Source organism: Schistocerca serialis, chromosome 7 (genome assembly GCF_023864345.2).
Source record: "Schistocerca serialis cubense isolate TAMUIC-IGC-003099 chromosome 7, iqSchSeri2.2, whole genome shotgun sequence".
In the NCBI taxonomy this organism is placed as follows: Eukaryota; Metazoa; Arthropoda; class Insecta; order Orthoptera; family Acrididae; genus Schistocerca; species Schistocerca serialis.
This window is the reverse complement of record NC_064644.1, coordinates 101,798,655-101,824,351: the sequence shown is the minus strand read 5'-3', so window position 1 is coordinate 101,824,351 and position 25,697 is coordinate 101,798,655. Positions and strand designations below refer to the sequence as shown.

The following is a 25,697-nucleotide window of genomic DNA, read 5'->3' as shown; positions in this document are numbered from 1 at the left end:
TGTTGCCAGCGGATCGAGTATAGTTGGGCTGCCTTCTTGTCTCACCTAAGCGAACGTTAAGATTTCAAGGGCAGACCGGGCCTCTTGGAAACTTCTGAGCGCTATGCCCATACTGCATTCTTATTAGCGTTTAATTGTGTATTTGAATGGCTCATAGTCGATGGTTGGAATGTGTATACTTGTAATTGTGTTTTTAAGCCGGCCGAAGTGGCCGTGCGGTTAAAGGCGCTGCAGTCTGGAACCGCAAGACCGCTACGGTCGCAGGTTCGAATCCTGCCCCGGGCATGGATGTTTGTGATGTCCTTAGGTTAGTTAGGTTTAACTAGTTCTAAGTTCTAGGGGACTAATGACCTCAGCAGTTGAGTCCCATAGTGCTCAGAGCCATTTGAACCATTTTGTGTTTTTAAAAACAAAGGTCTTGAAGGGCCGGCCGAAGTGGCCGAACGGTTCTAGGCGCTTCAGTCTGGAACCGCGCGACCGCTACGGTCGCAGGTTCGAATCCTGCCTCGGGCATGGATGTGTGTGATGTCCTTAGGTTAGTTAGGTCTAAGTAGATCTAAGTTATAGGGGACTGATGACCTCAGATGTTAAGTCCCATAGTGCTCAGAGCCATTTGAACCAAAGGCCTTCAGCCGTTTTAAAAGTAAGTTTTTCTAAATGGAGCAAGTCTTACGTCCTCTAAAGATAAAGGTTGGGCCTTGTACCTGTTGAAAATTTATTGTATTGTTTTTAAAAGCATCGGCCTTCAGCCGCTTTAAGTTTTAAGGATCTTACTTATCAAGTATTACCTTTTCTAAGATAAAGCTGTGGGCTTTCTGCCTGTTGAAAATTCATTGTAGTTGTTTTGTTCTTAAACAGCCGCTTTAAAATTTTGGATTCTTACTTATCAGGTCTTACATCACTTGGGCATAAATACTATTTAAGGTTAAAAGCTTAGGGTCTTCTGCCTTGGAGAATTGTTTCCAGTTTCTTTTTTGACAAAGGCCTTCAGCCGTTTGAAGTAAGGCTTCTTATTGATCATAAAGCTTGGGCCTTCTGCCTATTGAAAGGTTATTGTAGTTATGTTGTTTTAAATTTATGGGCCTTAAGCCGTTTTAGAATGAGAGGCGTTTTCTGTCGACAGTCAAGCTTAGAAGTTGCACTGTAATGTTTGGACAACTAAATAAAGTGTTATGTTTGGAGTGTAACTGACAGCCGCTCATTCTGGCCCACTTCCACAATTCCTACTACTTGTCCTGCCCTGCGGGTTTAGAAGGTCGTCTCAGACAACACTGCAAGTCACGTTTTGGGAAATACGACTGAGAGTACTGCGTATGTTGTTAAGACATTTTGTTTCATACAAACGTTAATTTTTTGCAAAAAAAATACCTCAGCTGTGACCCTTGTGAATATGGTACTCATTACGTTGGACGGTATTGTCCCTTGAGCGAGTTGTGCTTCTGTAATTCTCTAATCTTTCATCTACATCTACATCTACATTTATACTCTGCAAGCCACCCAACGGTGTGTGGCGGAGAGCACTTTACGTGCCACTGTCATTACCTCCCTTTTCTGTTCCAGTCGCGTATGGTTCGCGGGAAGAACGACTGCCGGAAAGCCTCCGTGCGCGCTCGAATCTCTCTAATTTTACATTCGTGATCTCCTCGGGAGGTATAAGTAGGAGGAAGCAATATATTCGATACCTCATCCAGAAACGCACCCTCTCGAAACCTGGACAGCAAGCTACACCGCGATGCAGAGCGCCTCTCTTGCAGAGTCTGCCACTTGAGTTTGCTAAACATCTCCGTAACGCTATCACGCTTACCATATAACCCTGTGACGAAACGCGCCGCTCTTCTTTGGATCTTCTCTATCTCTTCTGTCAACCCGACCTGGTACGGATCCCACACTGATGAGCAATATTCAAGTATAGGTCGAACGAGTGTTTTGTAATCCACCTCCTTTGTTGATGGACTACATTTTCTAAGGACTCTCCCAGTGAATCTCAACCTGGCTCCCGCCTTACCAACAATTAATTTTATATGATCATTCCACTTCAAATCGTTCCGCACGCATACTCCCAGATATTTTACAGAAGTAACTGCTACCAGTGTTTGTTCCGCTATCATATAATCATACAATAAAGGATCCTTCTTTCTATGTATTCGCAATACATTACATTTGTCTATGTTAAGGGTCAGCTGTCACTCCCTGCAAAATGGTTCAAATGGCTCTGAGCACTATGGGACTTAACTGCTGAGGTCATCAGTCCCCTAGAACTTAGAACTACTTAAACCTAACTAACCTAAGGACATCACACACATCCATACCCGAGGCAGGATTCGAACCTGCGACCGTAGCGGTCGCGCGGTTCCAGACTGTAGCGCCTAGAACCGCTCGGCCACCCCGCCCGGCACCACTCTCTGCACCAAGTGCCTATCCGCTGCAGATCTTCCTGCATTTCGCTACAATTTTCTAATGCTGCAACTTCTCTCTATATACTACAGCATCATTCGCAAAAAGCCGCATGGAACTTCCAACACTATCTACTAGGTCATATATATATATATATATATATATATATATATATATATATATATATATATATATATATATTGTAAAAGCAATGGTCCCATAACACTCCCCTGTGGTACGCCTTAGGTTACTTTAACGTCTGTAGACGTCTCTTCATTGAGAACAACTTGCTGTGTTCTGTTTGCTAAAAACTCTTCAGTCCAGCCACACAGCTGGTCTGATATTCCGTAGGCTCTTACTTTATCAGGCGATAGTGCGGAACTGTATCGAACGCCTTCCGGAAGCCAAGGAAATAGCATCTACCTGGGAGTCTGTATCTAATATTTTCTGGGTCTCATGGACAAATAAAGCGAGTTGGGTCTCACACGATCGCTGTTTCCGGAATCCATGTTGATTCCTACAGAGTAGATTCTGAGTTTCCAGAAACGACATGATACGCGAGCAAAAAACATGTTCTAAGATTCTACAACAGATCGACGTTACAGATATGGGTCTATAGTTTTCCGCATCTGCTCGACGACCCTTCTTGAAGACTGGGACTACCTGTGCTCTTTTTCAATCATTTGGAACCTTCCGTTCCTCTAGAGACTTACGGTACACGGCTGTTAGAAGGGGGCAAGTTGTTTCGCGTACTCTGTGTAGAATCGAACTGGTATCCCGTCAGATCCAGTGGACTTTCCTCTGTTGAGTGATTGCAGGTGCTTTTCTATTCCTTGGACACTTATTTCGATGTCAACCATTTTTTCGTCTGTGCGAGGATTTAGAGAAGGAACTGCAGTGCGGTCTTCCTCTGTCAAACAGCTTTGGAAAAAGGTGTTTAGTATTTCAGCTTTACGCTTCTCATCTTCTGTTTCAATGCCATCATCATCCCGGAGTGTCTGGATATGCTGTTTCGAGCCACTTACTGATCAATGGTTTATACACTGATTGCGCATAAATGCAGAGTTTTGTAGAAAAATGACCTTGATGATTAGTAGAACGAACACATCTCCATCTCTCATATTCGTTTTTATTCAGTTTTAGGCTTTCCAACTCGGTAGTTCCCTTGTTACAACTTTCAAGGGTGGACACACAACTTTAGTATTATAATGCTTACCGAGGCATTTACAGGAGGTGATTTTCGTCGCATATATCGGTGACAAGAACGTAGCCCAGAACCGACAGTATGGCGTGGCTGCAAGTGATGAGAGGTTGTTTAGCCGGTGCCACAGCTGCGTGTGAACAGCTGGTAGGAATGCAGAACAACACCGTTCGTTAGCTCAGCAGCCGCTTCTCGAGGCAGTCGCAGGAACGCCACCTTTTCGAACTGGCGTTTCAACGCCGAGCGCAGAAATGAAACACGAACTTACTTTTCTACTAAGGCACGCGTATTCCATTCACAGTTTTTTACAACACTATTCATTACCAAACGGTGACACTGCTCATAACAGTAGCAGTTATTGTTTCCTCTTCGTGGTTTGTTCAGACGGAAGGCTGGCTCTGTTCAGCTCTCCAAACAAGTCTATCCTGTGGAAGCCTCTTCATCTCCGCATAATTACTGCACACTACATCCATTTGGAACTGCTTATTTCAGTTAAGCCGTTACAATGTTTACGCCCCACGCTTTCCTCCGTTACCAAATTCCCGAGCGAGGTGGAGCAGTGGTTAGCACGCGGGACTGGCATTCGGGAGGACGACGGTTCAAACCCGCGTCCGTTCACGCAGATTTAGGTTATGCGTGATTTCCCTAAGTATAACGAAGCGTATGCAGGGATGGTTCCTTTGAAGGGACACGGCCGATTTCCTTCCCCCATCCTTGACACAATCCGAGCTTGTGCACCGTCTCTAATGACCTCGATGTCGACGGGGCGTTAACCTCAATCTTCCTTCCTTTCTTCCTTCCGTTAGCAAATTAACTAATCCTTGAATCTACACAATGTGACTTATCCACTTATCTCTCCATTTAATCAGTTGTGCCGTAAATTTCTCTCCAAGCCAATTCGGTTCAGTACCTCATCATTACTTCTCTGATCTACCCATCTAATATTCAGTGTTTTTCTGTCATCACATTTCAGAAACTTCCGTATTCCTCTTTTCTCTGCTGTTGACCATCCATGCACCACTTCCGTTGGGCCCACACACCAAACAAGTATTTTGAGAAAAGACTTCTGTATACTTCAATCTACGAGTATATTCGCTGTTAACATTATTTTCTCTTCTCCAGAAGTGCTTCTTCTTTCCAGAATGAGATTTTCACTCTGCAGCGGAGTGTGCGCTGATATGAAACTTCCTGGCAGATTAAAACTGTGTGCCCGACCGAGACTCGAACAGGTCCCGAGTTCGAGTCTCGGTCGGGCACACAGTTTTAATCTGCCAGGAAGTTGCTTCTTCTTTAGTTATTGTCAATCAGTATTTCATTCCCTCATTATTTCTGCCATCGTTCAGTTATTTATCTGTCGATGGTAGATTGGTTGATTTTGGGGAGAGGACCAGACAGCGAGGTCATCGGTTCTATCGGATTAGGGAAAGATGGGGAAGGAAGTCGGCCGTGTCCTTTCAAAGGAACCATCCCCGTATTTGCCTGAAGCCATTTAGGAAAATCACAGAAAACCTAAATCAGGTTTGAACCGTCGTGCCGCGCAGAGTGGCCGCGTGGTTAGAGGCGCCATGTCACGGATTGCGCTGCCTCTCCCAGTGGAGGTTCGAGTCCTCCCTCAGGCATGGCTGTGTGTGTTGTTCTTAGCATAAGTTAATTTAAGTAGTGTGTAAGTCTACGGACCGATGACCTTAGCAGTTTGGTCCCTTAGGAATTCACTCACATTTGAACATTTGAACCATCGTCCTCCCGAATGCGAGTCCAGTGTGCTCACCTCCGCGCCGCCTCGTTGGATTTTTCTGTCGAATTAGCAACATTTGTTTACCACTTTCAGGGTCTCATTTTCTACTCTGTGTAATTACGAAGCATGACGTCACTTAATTCGACTACCTTCCGTTATCATTATTTTATTGGTCTTGTAAACGTATTTCAAGAATCCACTCATTCTGTTCAAAGCCGGCCGAAGTGGCCGTGCGGTTAAAGGCGCTGCAGTCTGGAACCGCAAGACCGCTACGGTCGCAGGTTCGAATCCTGCCTCTGGCATGGATGTTTGTGATGTCCTTAGGTTAGTTAGGTTTAACTAGTTCTAAGTTCTAGGGGACTAATGACCTCAGCAGTTGAGTCCCATAGTGCTCAGAGCCATTTGAACCATTTGAACCATTCTGTTCAAATGATTTTGTAAGCTTTTATTTCGTCACCCTGATCCTAGTTCTTTGTTCCTTGGTTTCTTCCAATGTTTACTAGATGTTCTGTTGGAACGCCATGGGGTTACTGCAACAGTTACTTTCTCCGTTACGTGTTCTCAGACTGTTATAACTGCATTCCAGTTTCTGTATAGGTTGTTGATACCTTTCGCTTCTCGTATTTTATTTCTCGTAGTCTGAGAATTCCAAAAGTGGTACTGTATTCAACTTTGTCAAAGGCTTCTTCTTAACCTATAAATGTCTGTTTGTCTTTTATAACCTATCTTCTAATGTAAGTCGCGGGGTCAGTATTGACTCATGTATTAAAATTCCCCAGAACTCAAACAATCTTATCTCAGGTCAGCTTCTATCAGTCCTTTCATTTTTCTGTAGATAAGTTGTGTTAGTACTTTGCAGCCATGACCTAATAAACTGACATTTCGGTAAAATTCAAGCTTGTCAGCCCTTGCCTTCTTTCCTATCGACATTAATACATTTTTCTAGAACTCTGAGATTATTTCGCCTCCCTCACAAAACCTGTACACTGAGTTGCCCATGCAGACAATAGAGATACTTGATCGACCTACCGCTATCCTCTGACGGACCTTGAACACGAAGCGTGACGAGCTTATGACATCACAACGTGGAGTATCATGGCCGGCTAGAACGACAGTGCAGTCGACCTCGGTGAAATACACGCATTGTGCAGAATTTCCTAACGTGGGCAGCATGTCAGGTCGAGTAGCACCGAGCAGACATCGTTGAAAAGCTGCAGTGCCGCATTAGTATCATAACTTAGACCTACAACAATTGGTTGTTTCCAAATATGTCTTTGCTCCAGGATGTGACTATGTTTTTTCGTTTATTTTGCGTTGGCTGCTGTACAATATCCCTAAAGTCCTCCTCGAAACTTGGTGTGTAGGCTTTCACAGGATAGTTAACTCTTATCCTAAAATTTAGTTTTTTAAGCTTGTCGATTTCTCCCGCGTGAAGCAAACAGGTGACCTTTTTTATCATCAATATCACACGTTAGTCCTATTTGATGTGTGTCCCACACACTTGAGCGATATTCTACTGCATCGTAGGCAGTCTCTCCTGTAGACTACCTTTTCCCTTTATCCTCCCATAGGATCAAAGTCTGGTTCTTCATCAAGATGTAACGGAATATATGGCCGCTTTTTTACTCAGTGGATCATTATCTATATTACTACTACACTGAAAAGCCAAAGAAACTGGTACACCTGCCAAATATCGTGTAAGGCCCCAGGGAGCAAGAAGTAGTCCTGCAACACGACATGGCATGGACTCAGACTAATGTCTCAAACAGTGCTGGAGGGAACTGACACCATGAATCCTGCACGGCTGTCCATAAATCCGTAAGAGTACTAGCGGGTGGAATCTCCTCTGAACAGCATGTGCAAGACATCCCAGATATGCTCAATAATGTTTATGTCTGGGGAGTCTGGTGCCCAGCGGAAGATTTTAAACTCAGAACACTGTTCCTGCCCCCCCCCCCCACCCCTCTCCCTCCGAGCGCCCTCCCCCCCCCCCCCCCTCGCCAACCTACCAAATGGTTCAAATGGCTCTGAGCACTATGGGACTCAACTGCTGAGGTCATTAGTCCCCTAGAACTTAGAACTAGTTAAACCTAACTAACCTAAGGACATCACAAACATCCATGCTCGAGGCAGGATTCGAACCTGCGACCGTAGCGGTCTTGCGGTTCCAGACTGTAGCGCCTTTAACCGCACGGCCACTTCGGCCGGCCGCCAACCTACCATTCGGATCTCCGGAAGGGGACTGCCGAGGGCGAGGTGACCATGGGACTCATCTGATAGCAGGATGACTGGATCAGGAAGAAAGGAGGACAAGTCCGTGCACCTATCTGGGATTGAATCCGCGACCTTCAGGATGGGAGTCTACTGTTCTACCAGCTACCTTTTCCATTTTGTTTGTCATTGTTCTCGGCATTTGATCTGGGCGGAAGTCAGATGACACCCCTTCAAGTTCATCGCTGAATACTTCGCTCAGGTTTTTATTACAGACAGAACACGCTGAGATACCGTTCCGGCGCCCGCTAGACCAGCGTGTGTGTGTGTGTGTGTGTGTGTGTGTGTGTGTGTGTGTGTGTGAGAGAGAGAGAGAGAGAGAGAGAGAGAGAGAGAGAGAGAGAGAGAGAGAGAGAGATCGACCACGTAAATGTAATATCGAAGATAGCAGAAACCAGACACATGCTTTTCCGGAGGAACCCTTACAAAATATAATTCACCCACGAAGGAGGTCGCTCGCAGAAAAATCGATCGACAGGTTCTTCAGTATTGTTAGTCAGTGTGGGACTCCTACCAAGTTGGATTAGTCATAGCGAGAGTTAAAGAAATGTGCAATGAATTGCTGCTGTGGTAGGCGCTACAAGAAGCATGTTCATCTCGCAGAGCCTAACTTACGGAATCCGGAGAGCCCACTTCCGATACAAGCCAACAAACAAACATATTTCTACAACAATCTCGCGTAATGCCAGCAGCGCCGTAATTCTAGAAACTGGATCTCTAAATTGACGAACTATACTCGAGGCTTGGTCAGACAAGAATTTTTAAGCGATCTCTATCATATCGTACTTCATTACTTTTCTGGTCACTCTGAACCTGCCATCCTCCTTCCCAATTAGATAATTTTTCAGCTCGAATTGCTTCTTATTTTAGAGGCAGCATTCCAAAACGCGAGAGTTTAATTGACTGCACATTGAGGTAGGAAATGTGTCGGTTTACTCGCCGTCAAAATTTATGTTGCAGCGTGAAGGAAAATCTAAGGGCACTGCCGAACACAGCAGAGACATAAATTTCTACCGACCAGACGCTTCCTTTCGACGATACCGACACTAATGCTTGGGGCTGAAAGTTGATGTTTGCTTTAGCGCTGGGTTGCAAAGGAATACGTTTATTTCCGCTGCCGTACTTTTGCAGCGATCGCGTATCTGTGCTACCTTCCGGTTCGCAGACGGCGTGCGCCGGAACTTCCGCGAAGTGATGCAGATAACAGTTGCGCGGTGCCGCACGACGAGGACGCATATGTTGCCTGGGCATGTTTACACGTGGATATCCGCGTAAACATTCTGCGCGTCGTGCGTGGAAGGACGTGTTTTCCTGCAGAAGACGCGAATGAAGCTCGCGCGGACTCGTGCCTTTGTAGGGCACACACGAGGGACACCGGAGCGACAGCGTTAAAGACCAGCATGAACAAACTTACACATGAAGTTGTGCAATTAAAAAAGTAAATTTTTTTACGTACAAGGGCACTACTTGCGTAGAGACTTTCTTTGGTTTGTAGTGTCACACAGTAAGAGACGGAAAAGTAGAACAAGCCGTGAATAACAAGAGGACTTTATTAACATACTAGGTTAGTCAACAACTTGCGTGTACGGCATCTCCCAGTTATTATGGAATAAACATTTCAGTAATGGTGGAGAGACAAATATATCAAGTAGGGTTAATGAACTCTGTTTCGGAAACAACAAAGTTCCGAAGCCGGTCCGGTTATAGGCACCTGTCTGAGGTGTCTGTAACCCTACGAATCGTTGTTAGTGAGATACGACTTCTTTTATTTTGTACTTAGTTGCTACCATTGTAGGGTAGAAAAAATCCACTAACATGTAGGCATGTATCATGAGGGCTCAGGACAGGAAGCTCCAATAAAGCACTTGCGGGAGATTTACACCAGTTCTAACAGCAGTATAACAACCATTTTAAATTACGAATGTGTCTGTTCCACCAGTCATCAAGGTCATTTATCTAGTAAGGTCCGATTGGTCGCGAAATGGAAACCACAGTGAAACTCAAAAATATTTTTTTGCGACAGTTAGCTACACCTTCCAGTTACTTATCTACATAGTCGCCACTCCGACTGAGACATTTATTGTAGCGTTGTAGCAGCTTCCCAATACCCTCGTTATAGAAGGCAGCCGCCTATGATTTCTGCTGATTCTCTGCGGTGATCTACAGCTTGTTGTCTGTGCCAAAATGTCTTCATTGCCAGCGGTTCGTGTGAGCTAAGATGAAAATTAGAAAGATCTAAGTCCGGGCTGTATGGTGGATGATCGAACAATTCCCATCGAAAACGCTGTAGGAGTGTCCTCATTGTCTGTCCAGTGTGCGGCCGAGAATTTTCATGAAGAAGGAAATGCGTAACAGTTAAATTGTGTGGGATGCATAAAATCAGGCGAACACTCTCACTGGCACTCATACACTGAAGCGCCAAAGGAACTGGTATAGGCATGCGTTTACAAAAACAGAGATATGTAACCAGGCAGGATACATCTCTGCGGTCGGCAACACCTATAAAAGACAAGTGTCTGGCGCATCTACATCTACATGATTACTCTGCAATTCACATTTAAGTGCTTGGCAGAGGGTTCATCGAACCACAATCATACTATCTATCTACCATTCCACTCCAGAACAGCGCGTGGGAAAAACGAACACCTAAACCTTTCTGTTCGAGCTCTGATTTCTCTTAGTTTATTTTGATGGTCATTCCTACCTATGTAGGTTGGGCTTATCAAAATATTTTCGCATTCGGAAGAGAAAGTTGGTGACTGAAATTTCGTAAATAGATCTCGCCGCGACGAAAAACGTCTTTGCTTTAATGACTTCCATCCCAACTCGCGTATCATATCTGCCACACTCTCTCCCCTATTACCTGATAATAGAAAACGAGCTGCCCTTTTTTGCACCCCCTCGATGTCCTCCGTCAATCCCACCTGGTAAGGATCCCACACTGCGTAGCAATATTCTAACAGAGGACGAACGAGTGTAGTGTAAGCTGTCTCTTTAGTGGACTTGTTGCAGTGTCCTGCCAATGAAACGCAGCCTTTGGCTCGCCTTCCCCACAATATTATCTGTGTGGTCTTTCCAACTGAAGTTGTTCGTAATTTTAACACCCAGGTACTTTGTTGAATTGACAGCCTTGAAAATTGTTCTATTTATCGAGTAATCGAATTCCAACGGATTTCTTTTGGAACTCATGTGGATCACCTCACACTTTTCGTTATTTAGCGTCAACTGCCACCTGCCACACCATACAGCAATCTTTTCCAAATCGCTTTGCAACTGATACTGGTCTTCGGATGACCTTACTAGACGGTAAATTACAGCATCATCTGCGAACAACCTAAGAGAACTGCTCAGATTGTCTCCCAGGTCATTTATATAGATCAGGAACAGCAGAGGCCCCAGGACGCTTCCCTGGGGAACACCTGATATCACTTCAGTTTTACTCGATAATTTGCCGTCTATTACTACGAACTGCGACCTTCCTGACAGGAAATCACGAATCCAGTCGCACAACTGAGACGATACCCCATAGGCCCGCAGCTTGATTAGAAGTCGCTTGTGAAGAACGGTGGCAAAAGCTTTCCGGAAATCCAGAAATACGGAATCAACCTGAGATCCCCTGTCGATAGCGGCCATTACTTCGTGCGAATAAAGAGCTAGCTGCGTTGCACAAGAACGATGTCTTCTGAAACCATGCTGATTACGTATCAATAGATCGTTCCCTTCGAGGTGATTCATAATGTTTGAATACAGTATATGCTCCAAAACCCTACTGCAAACCGACGTCAATGATATACGTCTGTAGTTCGATGGATTACTCCTACTACCCTTCTTAAACACTGGTGCGACCTGGGCATTTTTCCAATCTGTAGGTACAGATCTATCGGTGAGCGAGCGGTTGTACATGATTGCTAAGTAGTTGTTAGATCGGTTACTGCTGCTACAATGGCAGGGTAGCAGGGCCAGATGAAAGAAGGGCCAGTAGACATGAGGCAGACGTGTAAATCCCCAACGAGATCGGATCGTCTCACAGTGGCTTAAGCACTCCAGCCATTCCAAAGCTTATCTGCCTTTCGACTGAGCTGTCTCAACTCCACTCCACACATCAATTTCGCCATTGCAATCTTCGTTATCGGTGCCATTCGCTGAAGGTAAACAAGCCGCTCCCCAAATTGTCTCTCTTGCTTGCACGTCACGAGTCCTGCTTGAGATCGACGATGACGCACACGGTTGTTATACTCAGTGTCACGCTAAAGAACTGCGACGAGGAAGACGGAACGAATTTCCGCCGCACCTCTGGCATTTTTAAAAAAATGGTTCAAATGGCTCTGAGCACTATGGGACTCAACTGCTGAGGTCATTAGTCCCCTAGAACTTAGAACTAGTTAAACCTAACTAACCTAAGGACATCACACACATCCATGCCCGAGGCAGGATTCAAACCTGCGACCGTAGCGGTCTCGCGGTTCCAGACTGCAGCGCCAGAACCGCGCGGCCACTTCTGGTATTTTTAGCTTACATTCATTCTAACTGTGCTACTGCATCGAATGGTGAACGTTGGGCCAGTCATTTGAGTTGGTTACCCGAATGCCTCCCGAGGCGACGGCAAAACCCTTGGTCAATTCACACATTTTTACCGGCAGGGTCAGCTATGGACTAGTCAGTCTGCCTTATGAGAGTAAGACCAGGTGGCGATGCTGGAGGCAGCGACCGCGTAGCGTGATGTGTGCATTCAAATGGTTGGAAGATACCAAGTGAGAAACTTGCCGAAACATCTACCAGTACACTGGGATGATATTCCGAAAAAATTCATCAGTGAGTCATTTTCTGTTCAAGAAAAAACGCGATGCTTTCGGTACCGATACTATTGTTCCGATATCATCGTCATATTCTTAACATGTTACAAGTCTAATTACAATTTATTTTCTTCAGGTAGAAATACTTCTGTCCACGTCGCAATACGGGCTTAGAAACCATCGTTCGCGTTCGCGTGAAACTTAATTTTCTCGCGTGATGTCTTGCGAACCATGCACGAGGAGCAAACAGACAGATTCCATATTCCTAGTTTTCCGGAAAGCAATAGCATTTGAGACAGTGCCACACTTCAGACTGTTAACGAACGCCCATGCGTACAGACTAAGTCATATAGTCACCTGACGGACACGGCGAGCAGCAATCTGCGACTGTTCACTGATGCACTGTAGTGTACGGGAAAGATTCGTCTTTGAGTGACTGAGGAGGGTACAAGGTGATTTAGACAAAATTTCTATTTGGTATGATAAATGGCAGCTTGCTTTAAATTTGGGAAAATGTAACATAATGAAGATGAGTAGGGGAAAATGTAATGTTAGAATCAAGCATTAGTGGAGTGCTTCTTCACATGATCACGTCGTTTAAATATGTAGATGTGACGTTGCAAAGCGAAATGAAATGGAACGATCAGGTAAAGTCGGTTGTAGGAAAGGCGAATAATCGACTTCGGTTTACTGGAAGAATTATAGGGTAATGTTCTTCATCTGTACAGGAGACTGCGTACAGAAAACGCGTGCGGCCCATTCTTGAGTACTGATCGAGTGTATGGGTTCCGCACCAGGTCACATTAAATGAAGAATCATACTAAATGAAGACATGAAAGAAATTCAGAGGAGTGCTGCTAGATTTGCTACCGATACGTTCGATTAACACGTGAGCATTACGGAATTACTTCGTGAACTTAATGGGAATCCATGTTTGAAATATATTCTCTTTGTGAAATGCTGCTGAGAAAGTTTAAAGGAACGGTATTTGCGACCGACTGCAAAACCATCCTAGGCCTACTGCTACCAACGTACATTTCGCGTAATTCCCGAGAGGACAAGGTGAGAGAAATCTGACTCGTACGGAGGCATATAGACAATCGTTTCTCTCTCACTTCGTTTGCGAACGGAGCAGGAAAGTGAATGACAAGTAGAGTATTTCTATGATAATATATAATCTGATGCAGATATTATCTAACTGTCTCTGTCATTAATTTAACTTGATGGCATAAAAGCTCTCGTGGTCGTGCGGTAGCGTTCTCGTTTCCCACGCCCGGGTTCCCGGGTTCGATTCCCGGCGGGGTCAGGGATTTTCTCTGCCTTGTGATGACTGGGTGTTGTGTGCTGTCCTTAGGTTAGTTACGTTTAAATAGTTCTAAGTTCTAGGTGACTGATGACCATAGATGTTAAGTCCCATAGTGCTCAGAGCCATTTTTAAAAGCTCTCTCTCTCTCTCTCTCTCTCTTGTGAATGTCACAGCAAAAGAATTTTATAGTTCAAGCTCAGTAAGTTACTAAACTAGCCTCGTTCCATCCGTTCAAGTCCAATGTGAATGCCTGAGAGGGATTTCGGATGTTCAGAGAAGCTGCGCTGCAACAGAGCTGAAATATTTTAATCATAGTACATTAGCAAACGCATTCAATTTTCAATTCTGCATCGTGATTGTAAGTAGCAGGGAGTGCGCATCTGTGCCGTTGCGTGAACGGATTTTTAATTAGCTGTACTTATGGAATGATTTGCTCAAAAGGCGAAGACCGTGATGTAGGCTCCATTGAACCCGTCATCCTTCCACTATCCACACAACATGAGTAGAAATGAATCTGAGGTTCAGAAAATTGCAACAAACCTCTGGGCACGTACCTGAAACTTAATATTATACACTCCTGGAAATTGAAATAAGAACACCGTGAATTCATTGTCCCAGGAAGGGGAAACTTTATTGACACATTCCTGGGGTCAGATACATCACATGATCACACTGACAGAACCACAGGCACATAGACACAGGCAACAGAGCATGCACAATATCGGCACTAGTACAGTGTATATCCACCTTTCGCAGCAATGCAGGCTGCTATTCTCCCATGGAGACGATCGTAGAGATGCTGGATGTAGTCCTGTGGAACGGCTTGCCATGCCATTTCCACCTGGCGCCTCAGTTGGACCAGCGTTCGTGCTGGACGTGCAGACCGCGTGAGACGACGCTTCATCCAGTCCCAAACATGCTCAATGGGGGACAGATCCGGAGATCTTGCTGGCCAGGGTAGTTGACTTACACCTTCTAGAGCACGTTGGGTGGCACGGGATACATGCCGACGCGCATTGTCCTGTTGGAACAGCAAGTTCCCTTGCCGGTCTAGGAATGGTAGAACGATGGGTTCGATGACGGTTTGGATGTACCGTGCATTATTCAGTGTCCCCTCGACGATCACCAGTGGTGTACGGCCAGTGTAGGAGATCGCTCCCCACACCATGATGCCGGGTGTTGGCCCTGTGTGCCTCGGTCGTATGCAGTCCTGATTGTGGCGCTCACCTGCACGCGCGAAACACGCATACGACCATCATTGGCACCAAGGCAGAAGCGACTCTCATCGCTGAAGACGACACGTCTCCATTCGTCTCTCCATTCACGCCTGTCGCGACACCACTGGAGGCGGGCTGCACGATGTTGGGGCGTGAGCGGAAGACGGCCTAACGGTGTGCGGGACCGTAGCCCAGCTTCATGGAGACGGTTGCGAATGGTCCTCGCCGATACCCCAGGAGCAACAGTGTCCCTAATTTGCTGGGAAGTGGCGGTGCGGTCCCCTACGGCACTGCGTAGGATCCTACGGTCTTGGCGTGCATCCGTGCGTCGCTGCGGTCCGGTCCCAGGTCGACGGGCACGTGCACCTTCCGCCGACCACTGGCGACAACATCGATGTACTGTGGAGACCTCACGCCCCACGTGTTGAGCAATTCGGCGGTACGTCCACCCGGCCTCCCGCATGCCCACTATACGCCCTCGCTCAAAGTCCGTCAACTGCACATACGGTTCACGTCCACGCTGTCGCGGCATGCTACCAGTGTTAAAGACTGCGATGGAGCTCCGTATGCCACGGCAAACTGGCTGACACTGACGGCGGCGGTGCACAAATGCTGCGCAGCTAGCGCCATTCGACGGCCAACACCGCGGTTCCTGGTGTGTCCGCTGTGCCGTGCGTGTGATCATTGCTTGTACAGCCCTCTCGCAGTGTCCGGAGCAAGTATGGTGGGTCTGACACACCGGTGTCAATGTGTTCTTTTTTCCATTTCCAGGAGTGTATATTCTTAAAATCAGTCGTTACAGCCCTAACCATCTTTTCAGGTTCGCTAACAGTTCAAAATTCTGTCATTTACCAGTTTTTAAAGCAACCGCAACAGTAACATATTCTGACAATTACATGCAATATCTTCCCAAAATCTCATACTGTATTAGTCCCAGTTCATTTCTCCCTTAATATGAACATTACAAAGAATAAGCATTTTCCAGAGAGCGTAACGCACTTTTGCAATTGTACACTGAGGTGGCAAGTCATGGGACAGCGATATGCAAATATATAGACAGCGGTAGTGACGCGTACACAAGGTGTAAGAGAGCAGTGCATTGACAGAACTGTCGTTTGTGCTCATGTGATTCACGTGAAAAGCTTTTCAACGTGATTATGCCTGCACGACAGGAATTAACAGACTTTGAACAAGGAACGGTAGCTGGAGGTAGACGCGTGGGACATTTCATAACGGAAATCGTTAGGGAAATCAGTATTCCGAGATCCACAGTGCCAAGAACGTGCTGAGAATACCAGATTGCGGGTATTACCTCTCAGTGCTAACAGAAAAGAAACATTGCGTAAAATAACCGCAGAAATCAATGTGGGACGTACGGTGAACGTATCCATTAGGACAGTGCGGCGAAATTTGGCGTTAATGGGTTGTAGCAGCAGAACGACACGAGTGCCTTTGCTAACTGCACATCACCTGGGCACGTGACCAAATCGTTTGGACCCTAGGCGAATGCAAAACCGAGGCCTGGTCAGATCAGTCCCGATTTCAGTTGGTAAGAGCTGATGGTAGGGTTCGAGTTGTAAGTAGGCTGCTTAGGTTTTCTTATTGGTAACGCCACGTAGCGCTCTGTATGAAAATCACTGCCTGTGCTGTGTGCAGTCTGAGGCTGGTCGGCATTGTTGCAATATTCGCCATTGTAGTGTTGGGCAGTTGTATGTGAACAGCGCATAGCGTTGCGCAGTTGGAGGTGAGCCGCCAGCAGAGGTGGATGTGGGAAGAGAGATGGCGGAATTTTGAGAGCGGACGATCTGGACGTGTCTCATTAAGAAAGAGTAAATTTGTAAGACTGGATGTCATGAACTGATATATTTAATATGACTTTTGAACAATATTAAGGTAAATACATTGTTTGTTCTCTATCAAAATCTTTCTTTTGTTAACTGTGCCTATCAGTAGTTAGTGCCTTCAATAGTTAGAATCTTTTATTTAGCTGGCAGTAGTGGCGCTCGCTGTATTGCAGTAGTTCGAGTAACGAAGATTTTTGTGAGGTAAGTGATTTGTGAAACGTATAGGTTGATGTTAGTCCGGGCCATTCTTTTGTAGGGATTCTTGAAAGTCAGATTGCGTTGCGCTAAAAGTATTGTGTGTCAGTTTAAGCACAGTCATGTATAATTGTTCAAAGGGGACGTTTCAGAGTGTGTCGCAGACCCCACGAAGCTGTGAACCAAAGTCGTCAAGAAGGCACTGCCAAGCAGGTGGTGGCTCCATAATGGTGTGTGTTGTGGTCACATCGAATTGATTGGGTCCTCTGGTTCAACTGAATCGGTTATTGACCGGCAATAGTTATGTTCGACTACTTGGGGACCATTTAGAGCCATTCAACTTCAGGTTTCTAAACAACGATGGAATTTTTATGGATGACAATACGCCATGTCACCGGACCACAAATGTTCGCGATTCGTTTGAAGAACATTCTGGACAATTCTAGTGAATGATTTGACCACTCAGATCGGCCGACAAGATTTCCGTCGACCATTTGTGGAACATAATCGAGACTTTGCACAATATCCTGCACCGGCAAAGTTTTCGCAAATATGGACGGCTATAGAGGCAGCATGGACTTCCAGCGCCTTGTTGAATGCATACCACGTGAAGTTGCTGCACTAGCCGGGCAAAATGCAGGCCGACATATTATTAGGAGGTCTCCCTTGACGCGAATTCTTTACAGACGAATGGGAAAACTGGTAGTAGCCGACCTCGGCGAAGATCAGTTTGGATTCCGTAGAAATGTTGGAACACGTGAGGCAATACTGACCTTACCCCTTATCTTAGAAGACAGATTAAGGAAAGGCAAACCTACGTTTCTAGCTTTTGTAGACTTAAAGAAAGCTTTTGACAATGTTGACTGGAATACTCTCTTTCAAATTCTAAAGGTGGCAGGGGTAAACTACAGGGAGCGAAAGACTAATTACAATTTGTACACAAACCAGATGGCAGTTACAAGAGTCGAGGGGCATGAAAGGGAAGCAGTGGTTGGGAAGGGAGTGAGACAGGGTTGTAGCCTCTCCCCGATGTTATTCAATCTGTATATTGCGCAAGCAGTAAAGGAAACAAAAGAAAAATTCGGAGTAGGTATTAAAATCCTTGGAGAAGAAATAAAAACTCTGAGGTTCGCCGATGACATTGTAATTCCGTCAGAGACAGCAAAGGACTTGGAAGAGCAGTTGAACGGAATCGAGAGTGTCTTGACAGGAGGATATAAGATGAACATCAACAAAAGCAAAACGAGGATAATGGAATGTAGTCGAATAAAGTCGGGTGATGCTGAGGGAATTAGATTAGGAAATGAGACACTTAAAGTAGTAAAGGAGTTTTGCTATTTGGGGAGCAAAATAACTGATGATGGTCGAAGTAGAGAGGATATAAAATGTTGACCGGCAATGGCAAGGAAAGCGTTTCTGAAGAAGAGAAATTTGTTAACATCGAGTATAGATTTAAATGTCAGGAAGTCGTTTCTGAGAGTATTTGTACGGAGTGTAGCCATGTATGGAAGTGAAACAGGGACGATAAATAGTTTGGACAAGAAAAGAATAGAAGCTTTCGAAATGTGGTGCTACAGAAGATTAGATGGGTAGATCACAGAACTAATGAGGAGGTATTGAGTAGAATTGGGGAGGAGTTTGTGGCACAACTTGACAAGAAGAAGAGACCGGTTGGTAGGACATGTTCTGAGGCATCAAGGGATCACAAATTTAGCATTGGGGGTCAGTATGGAGGGTAAAAATCGTAAAGGGATACCAAGAGATGAATACACTAAGCAGATTCAGAAGGATGTAGGTTGCAGTAAGTACTGGGAGATGAAGAAGCTTGCACAGGATAGAGTAGCATGGAGAGCTGCATCAAACCAGTCTTAGGACTGAAGACCACAACAACAACAATATCCCTTGACTTGTCACCACAGTGTGTGTGGTATGTTATCGCTTGCCGTAGCCGTTCTGACGTTTCCAGTAGTATTCTCAGTTTCTTTAAACACAGAATGGAACAGAAAAAGGGTACAAAAGGTGGAGATCATACAAGCAATGCACGATACCCTGTCATGTTCACAGAGTATTTATGTAGATGTAGATTTATCGCCACAGTTTTCGCTATCAGGTTCGTAATGTGTAATCTGGTGCTGGGAGGCCTCTAGCGGAGAGTAGCAGGTGCTATTGGCGCGCGAGTTGGTCGTAAAAGCAGGCCGCCTCGGCTATGCTGGGCTGTGTTACTCCCCGGCCGCAAATGCCACGGCTGGCCCCGCTTCCTCCCAGCTGCCTTGACAGGCATCCCAAGGCTGACTCGCATTACGGAAACGCTCGTACACCACGGCACCTTTCCCCGGACTCTAGACGAAAGTCGCGCAGGTGCGGTTGCGGCTGCAGCTATCTGCCTGCCATGTTCTCAAGCCAACAGACTTTTGCATGGGCAGTCAGTCTCGACACAACACTTAGATTTTTTTAACAATCAAAAGGGTTGAAAAGTCTTAGCATGTAGTTACCGATCGCTAGACTTCGCGCCTGTGTCTTGAATTAAAGTCCAAACCTCTTTGTAGCGCCTTATGAAGCTAAGACTCAAAGTTGTTGCCTATAATCCGCTTCTCGGATGGGGACACGTCCTCATGAAAGACAAAAGTGATGAGAATCAGCAGATATAAAAGTTCTGTTAAAAATCATCGGAACGAAAGATTTTAGAACAAATGTAAGTTTCTAGCTGCTTAGGAAGATTTGTGAGAGAAGTTGGAAGCTGTGTAGGGGAATAAGAAATAGAATATCTACGAGTAAAAGAGAGAAAGTGATACGTTTGTTGACAGCGAAAACAGTTCCGACGGAATTAATAGATTATTTAAATGTTTTATCTGCAGCGTAGTGTTGTATGGGCCAACGGCCTTGCCGCAGTGGTAACACCGGTTCCCGTCAGATCACCAACGTTAAACGCTGTCGGGCTGGGCTAGCACTTGGATGGGTGACCATCCGGTCTGCCGAGCGCTGTTGGCAAGCGGGGTACACTCAGCCCTTGTGAGGCAAACTGAGGAGCTACTTGATTGAGAAGTAGCGGCTCCGGTCTCGGAAACTGACATACGGCCGGGAGAGCGGTGTGCTGACCACATGACACTCCATATCCGCATCCAGTGAGGCCTGTGGGCTGAGGATGACACGGCGACCAGTCGGTACCTTTGGACCTTCATGGCCTTTTCGGGAGGAGAGAGAAGTGCTATATGGTACTCCTAATGTACAGCCGTTTTAGTCCTCGTTTATTTATATTACGTCTGATACTGGGCGGATGCAAGTGCTGTCGTTGAGATGTGTACATTGTTAGTCCTGTTGCATTTCTCATTTTAGGTCTACCTAAGCTTTTTATACTGAGGTGTTTTTGTTCTTTATGGACGAGTCTATACATAGTTACCGATCCTAACAGTTTGCATTATTCCCCTATCACACCTCACCTCTCGTTTTCCTATTGCTCAGTTTTTAGATATATTTATAATCCGCATCCACTATTTCAGTTGTATTTTTTCTATATCTCTTTATTGTGATGAACTGTCACGTTGGCTTCTAGGCATTTTCCGATTGGCTTTAGGCTGATTCCTCACGTTTGTGTGTTATTTGATTATTCTTATGTTTGTAGCTCTGTTCGTATCGATCTTGTGAACTACACTAACGTAAGCGTACGGAACAGACAACTTCCTTTTCTCGCTCTTTTGCGACAATTTATTTCGCTTCCTCACCTCATTGGCTCACACGTTAGCGGGACCGATGAAGTTGATGTTTGGACCCCTCCCCCAAATCAGTCCATCGAGCAATCAGCTCCCACGTTAGTCACATCGCCGGCCGATGTGGCCGAGTGGTTCTAGGCGCTTCATTCCGGAACCGCGCTGCTGCTATGGTCGCAGGTTCGAATCCTGCCTCGGGCATGGGTGTGTGTGTGTGTGATGTCCTTAGGTTAGTTAGGCTTAAGTAGTTCTAAGTCTAGGGGACTGATGACCTCCAGATATTGAGTCCCATAGTTCTTAGAGCCATTTGAACCATTTTTTTGAATTGCTGAGGGTAGTTGTAAACAATAGTATGAAATCAGCGTAAGGAAGCATTCGTGTGTTCCAAAGTACTATCAGCATTCCAGCTAGTACAATGACTGCGTACGTAATTAAGCAGAATGGTGTAGAACAGTCGAGAAGCTCCTCGTAAACCACACATTTCTGTAGTCAACACAATGCGACGCTTGAGATAGTCTACGCCACTGGACGTTGGGTGATTGGAAGTTAGTGATTTGGTATGACAAATCATGCTATACCTTGTCACAATCCGATGCAAGAGTTTGGGTTTGGTGAGTGCTAGCATAACAGTGCTCCCTGCCACAAAGCAGCATCTGTGAGCCAATGACTTACGAACATAACCTTTCTGAAATGGGTTGGCCTCCCTAGAGTCCCGGCCTGAACCCAATGGAACACCTTTGGGGCGAGTTAGAACGCCACTTGACTTCAGACCTCAGTGCCGAACTATTAGCTCCTCTGGATTCGGCTCATGGGAAAGAAATGCCTAGCATTCCTCCACAGACATTCAAACAGTTCTTTGAAATTGTCGCCAGCTGAGCTCAAGCAGTCATTAAGCTGGAGGGCGGACACACCCCGTACTAATATCCACTAGTAAGCGTCCAGTTACTTTTGATTAAATAATGTATTTTCAGTTCCGTGGAAATAATTTCGAGCAGGGTAGAGGCGGGAGGACGCAGTAGCTGGTAGCAGGAGCAGCTGCGCGCCCGGACAGACAAGTATGCAGAGAGGAATTACAAACACTGTGTGTGAGCGCCCGTGTTGCTCAAGTCCGACGTTGCATCGCAGCTGCAGAGTCAGCCAAACACGGCGGCCACTGACCTCAAGCTTCGGACTCAAGCGGCGCCCATTCACGCCATTCACTCCTCCACATGCACATGTAACTAACTACTGTTCTGCTGTCCGCCTAATGGAGATAATTCAGTGCTCCGTTGCATTTAGGAAAAGTCGGAAGTACTTCCTTCTGTCACCCTTATAAGTTTCCCCTCAAAAATTAATGTATCTCGAAATTTCTTCCTGTGAAACAATGAAGCAAACGCTAATTTCATGTCACAGTTACGCTTATTTTTCTTTTAGTTTCTCAGCCATTGGCCGTAACTTTTCCCTCTTCATTTCTAGTGTTATACCACGATCTTCTTTCTCTCCCTTATCATCTCTTCTCTGACGTCCATTGCTATCACGGTCCAAATCTACTTGTATCTAATTCATCTCTTCCGATTCTTCATAAACAAATAAAATTTGTGCATTTTTCTGCGGCAGATATTACTTGTTGCGCTGTTTACTTCATAAATGTTTCCAACTGTTGATTCTGTATTATGGCCCGCATCTCGTGGTCGTGCGGTAGCGTTCTCGCTTCCCACGCCCGGGTTCCCGGGTTCGATTCCCGGCGGGGTCAGGGATTTTCTCTGCCTCGTGATGGCTGGGTGTTGTGTGATGTCCTTAGGTTAGTTAGGTTTAAGTAGTTCTAAGTTCTAGGGGACTGATGACCATAGATGTTAAGTCCCATAGTGCTGAGAGCCAAGCCATTCTGTATTATGTTATTGTGTTCTCCAATCTGCAAACTAGTTTGATGCTGTCAGTCTCTTTAATTTCCGTACATATGGCACCTATCTTTCCACAGCTATGCATGCTTTCACACCTTCGCATTTGTGCTATAGGCATTCAAGTCTTGCCCTACTGCACTTTTTTCGGTCTCATTATTTATGTCTTTATTCCATTTCATCTACTTCATCTGCAGTATTTTTGTATTTTCTCCTTCCGTTAGTTAAAATCAATATCTCGCATGCGATTCAAGGATTTGTTTTTTGTCTATTTGATCCTCTGCTGTCATCACTATTTCATCTCTGAAATCTACCCATTCTTCTTCTGTTGTAATGCTTTCCAGTATTTCAGAATTCAAATTCATTATTAATTTGCTCTGTTGACAACAATACGATTTCTGTATTTTGGCAACAGATTCTGTAGCACTCATTTGCTCAAGTATTTTACAATGCATTTACCAATGTACAGTCTGATGTAATCAAATGAGATACAAGAATAAAATCATTATCTCTACGAAACAATACAGCAATGTTTCTCTTTGTTGTCTTATAGACTTCTTCAGATGTTTTTTCATCAATTTGCACAGTGATTACAATTTCCTCTGCTTCGCCCAACACAATATTGCAGACCTGGTCACAAGCATGTAACCCTCCGTAAGGTCTTGTTCAGTCCTCGCCTTCACATAGACTCTTTCATTCAAGCTTGAGCCTCACTAGATGCAGTGGCCAGTTAACGGTAATAGCTGCAACCTGATCTCCGCGTTCCACTATTATGATACTATTTGTCTTAAACTTTCGCGACTAGTTCATGAACATTAACTCATGTTGCCACCTCAAAGTCTCATCAAAGATTCTATTCAGCACCATCCATTGGGCCGTCGATTCATGAGACGTTTGAGAAGTATCAGGAAGTCTCCAGGTAATGTGTTCACCCCATGTATCACGTAAGTTGGGGATGCAATTGCAGAAAAACATCGGAACGTACGTATGCGTTCTTGATCTCTGTTCGTCCAGCATAAAGTGCTATCAGCTGATGTGGAGGCTGTTATTTGAGAAGAGTGCCACGTTGTATAGAAATAAGCATAGATTTTTACTGAATTCTTCCGTTCTGCTACATCTCGTTGTCTTACAGTCAACATTCCTAAGTAGATGATCCAGCCTACGGCCCCATAAGCTTGCGTACTACAGTCCTCCCCCGGCAACTGAATTGACAGAATGACAGAATGTCAATCCTAAGGGCCCGGCTTCGATTCCCGGCTGGGTCGGAGATATTCTCCGCTCAGGGACTGGGTGTTGTGTTGTCCTAATCATCATCATTTCATCTCCATCGACGCGCAAGTCGGCGAAGTGGCGTCCAATCGAAAGACTTGCACTCGGCGAACGGTCTACCCGTTTACATTTGCGTACTGCAAATGTTATCCCTCACGCGTTAGTCTGGCTTGCTCGCAGCAGTACCGTTTTTCGTGTGAGTTATTTATTTGCTTACGTATTCGTAGTAGTCGTGACATCCAGTTTTCTTTGGAGCAGTGTAAATAATTAAATAAATATAATTAGGTAATCCGTCGGTGTTCTTTTTTTTTGTGTAACAGAATTTCCTTAAACGGTGGAATCCTGTTTACCAACGCACTGAAACCGTACCTCAACTTGTGTGGACATAGGACTCTGTAAACTAAGTCGTGCGGAAAAATATTAACATTTGCGTGCTGTGTGACGGCTGCGGCATAAAACACGCACGCATTGCGTAAGCGCGTCTGTGAGCACAGTTGTGCGGGCCACATCCGACACAGCACGGCGAGACGTGCCCGGGAAGACTCCAATTTCGTGGAGTTGCTGCTAACAACGCGCCTGCGCTATGACATAAGGAAATTCAAAATTTTAGGAGGGCCAGACAAGGAGAATTATTGGCTCTGAGGACAATGGGACTTAACTTCTGAGGTCATCAGTCCCCTAGAACTACTTAAACCTAACTAACTTAGGGACATCACACACATCCATGCCCGAGGCAGGATTCGAACCTGCGACCGTAGTGGTCGCGCGGTTCCAGACTGTAGCGCCTAGAACCGCTCGGCCACCCTGGTCGGCGGAGAATTATTCCCAGCAACCGTACAGCAAGTTCTCAGATCCATGAAAGAAGACTAAATACGTTTTTATTAAAAATCAGTAAATTCGCCAGCCCACGATTCCTTACACAATCGAACTACCTTGTAAGAAAAGGCTTCACACTACTGATTACTTGACAAAAGAGTTAACGTGTTACATACGAGGGGTGTCCAGTAGGTAATACAACACATTATTCTCTGGCAGCAAGTTGGTTTTATTCAGGATTCTAATATAACATATTACTCCTTACTCTTTTGACTACAAAACTTTGTTCTTCAACATAATCTCCGTTCAATAACGCGACGTTTTGCCACCTGATTGTGAGGGACTGAATGCGAAACGTTACCTCTGTACTGGTCGACGCCGGAAGCAACGTCTTGCTGCATCAGTAACCTACCCATCATCCGCATACTGATTCTTGAGGAGTGCATCCTCCATTGGACCAAACTGATAGAAACCGGAAGGTTCAGGGTGGATGAGGAAGATACAAATGGTTCAAATGGCTCTGAGCACTATGGGACTTAACATCTGTGGTCATCAGTCCCCTAGAACTTAGAACTACTTAAACCTGACTAACCTAAGGACATCACACACATCCATGCCCGAGGCAGGATTCGAACCTGCGACCGTAGCAGTCGCGCGGTTCCGGACTGCGCGCCTAGAACCGCTAGACCACCGCGGCCGGCGATGAGGAAGAACAGTCCAGAGAAGTTCTGTGCGGTGCTCTCGGGTGCGCGTACTTGTGTTAGGCCTTGCGTTGTCATGGACCAGTAGAAGATCGTTCGCATTTTTGTGGCGAAAAACTCTGTAGTCCAATATTGCAGGAGTCACAGCTGTGTCCGGCCGGCTGTCACCTGGGAGATCGGACAGGTTCGCGCGACCTTGTTGCGATGATGACAGACGCTTCGCCCAACGACTTATCGTGCTTTTGTTCGCTGCCAGGTCTCCACAGGCATTCTGCAAGCGCATATAGGTATCCGCGATGCTGTGGTTTTCCACTAAAAGACACTCCGTGACACCTCTCTGCTTGGAATGCACCTCCACTAAACGCTATTTTGAA

At 45.5% G+C, this 25,697-nt stretch overlaps 1 protein-coding gene and 1 pseudogene across 1 annotated transcript in view; both read left to right on the top strand.

Annotated features, from left to right (window-relative positions):
- The window catches only part of LOC126412335 (cyclic AMP response element-binding protein A-like), a 690,109-nt gene that overhangs the window by 487,812 nt on the left and 176,600 nt on the right, over positions 1–25,697 (top strand). The window lies entirely within an intron of this gene.
- On the top strand, positions 19,827–19,944 carry LOC126413413 (5S ribosomal RNA; annotated as a pseudogene).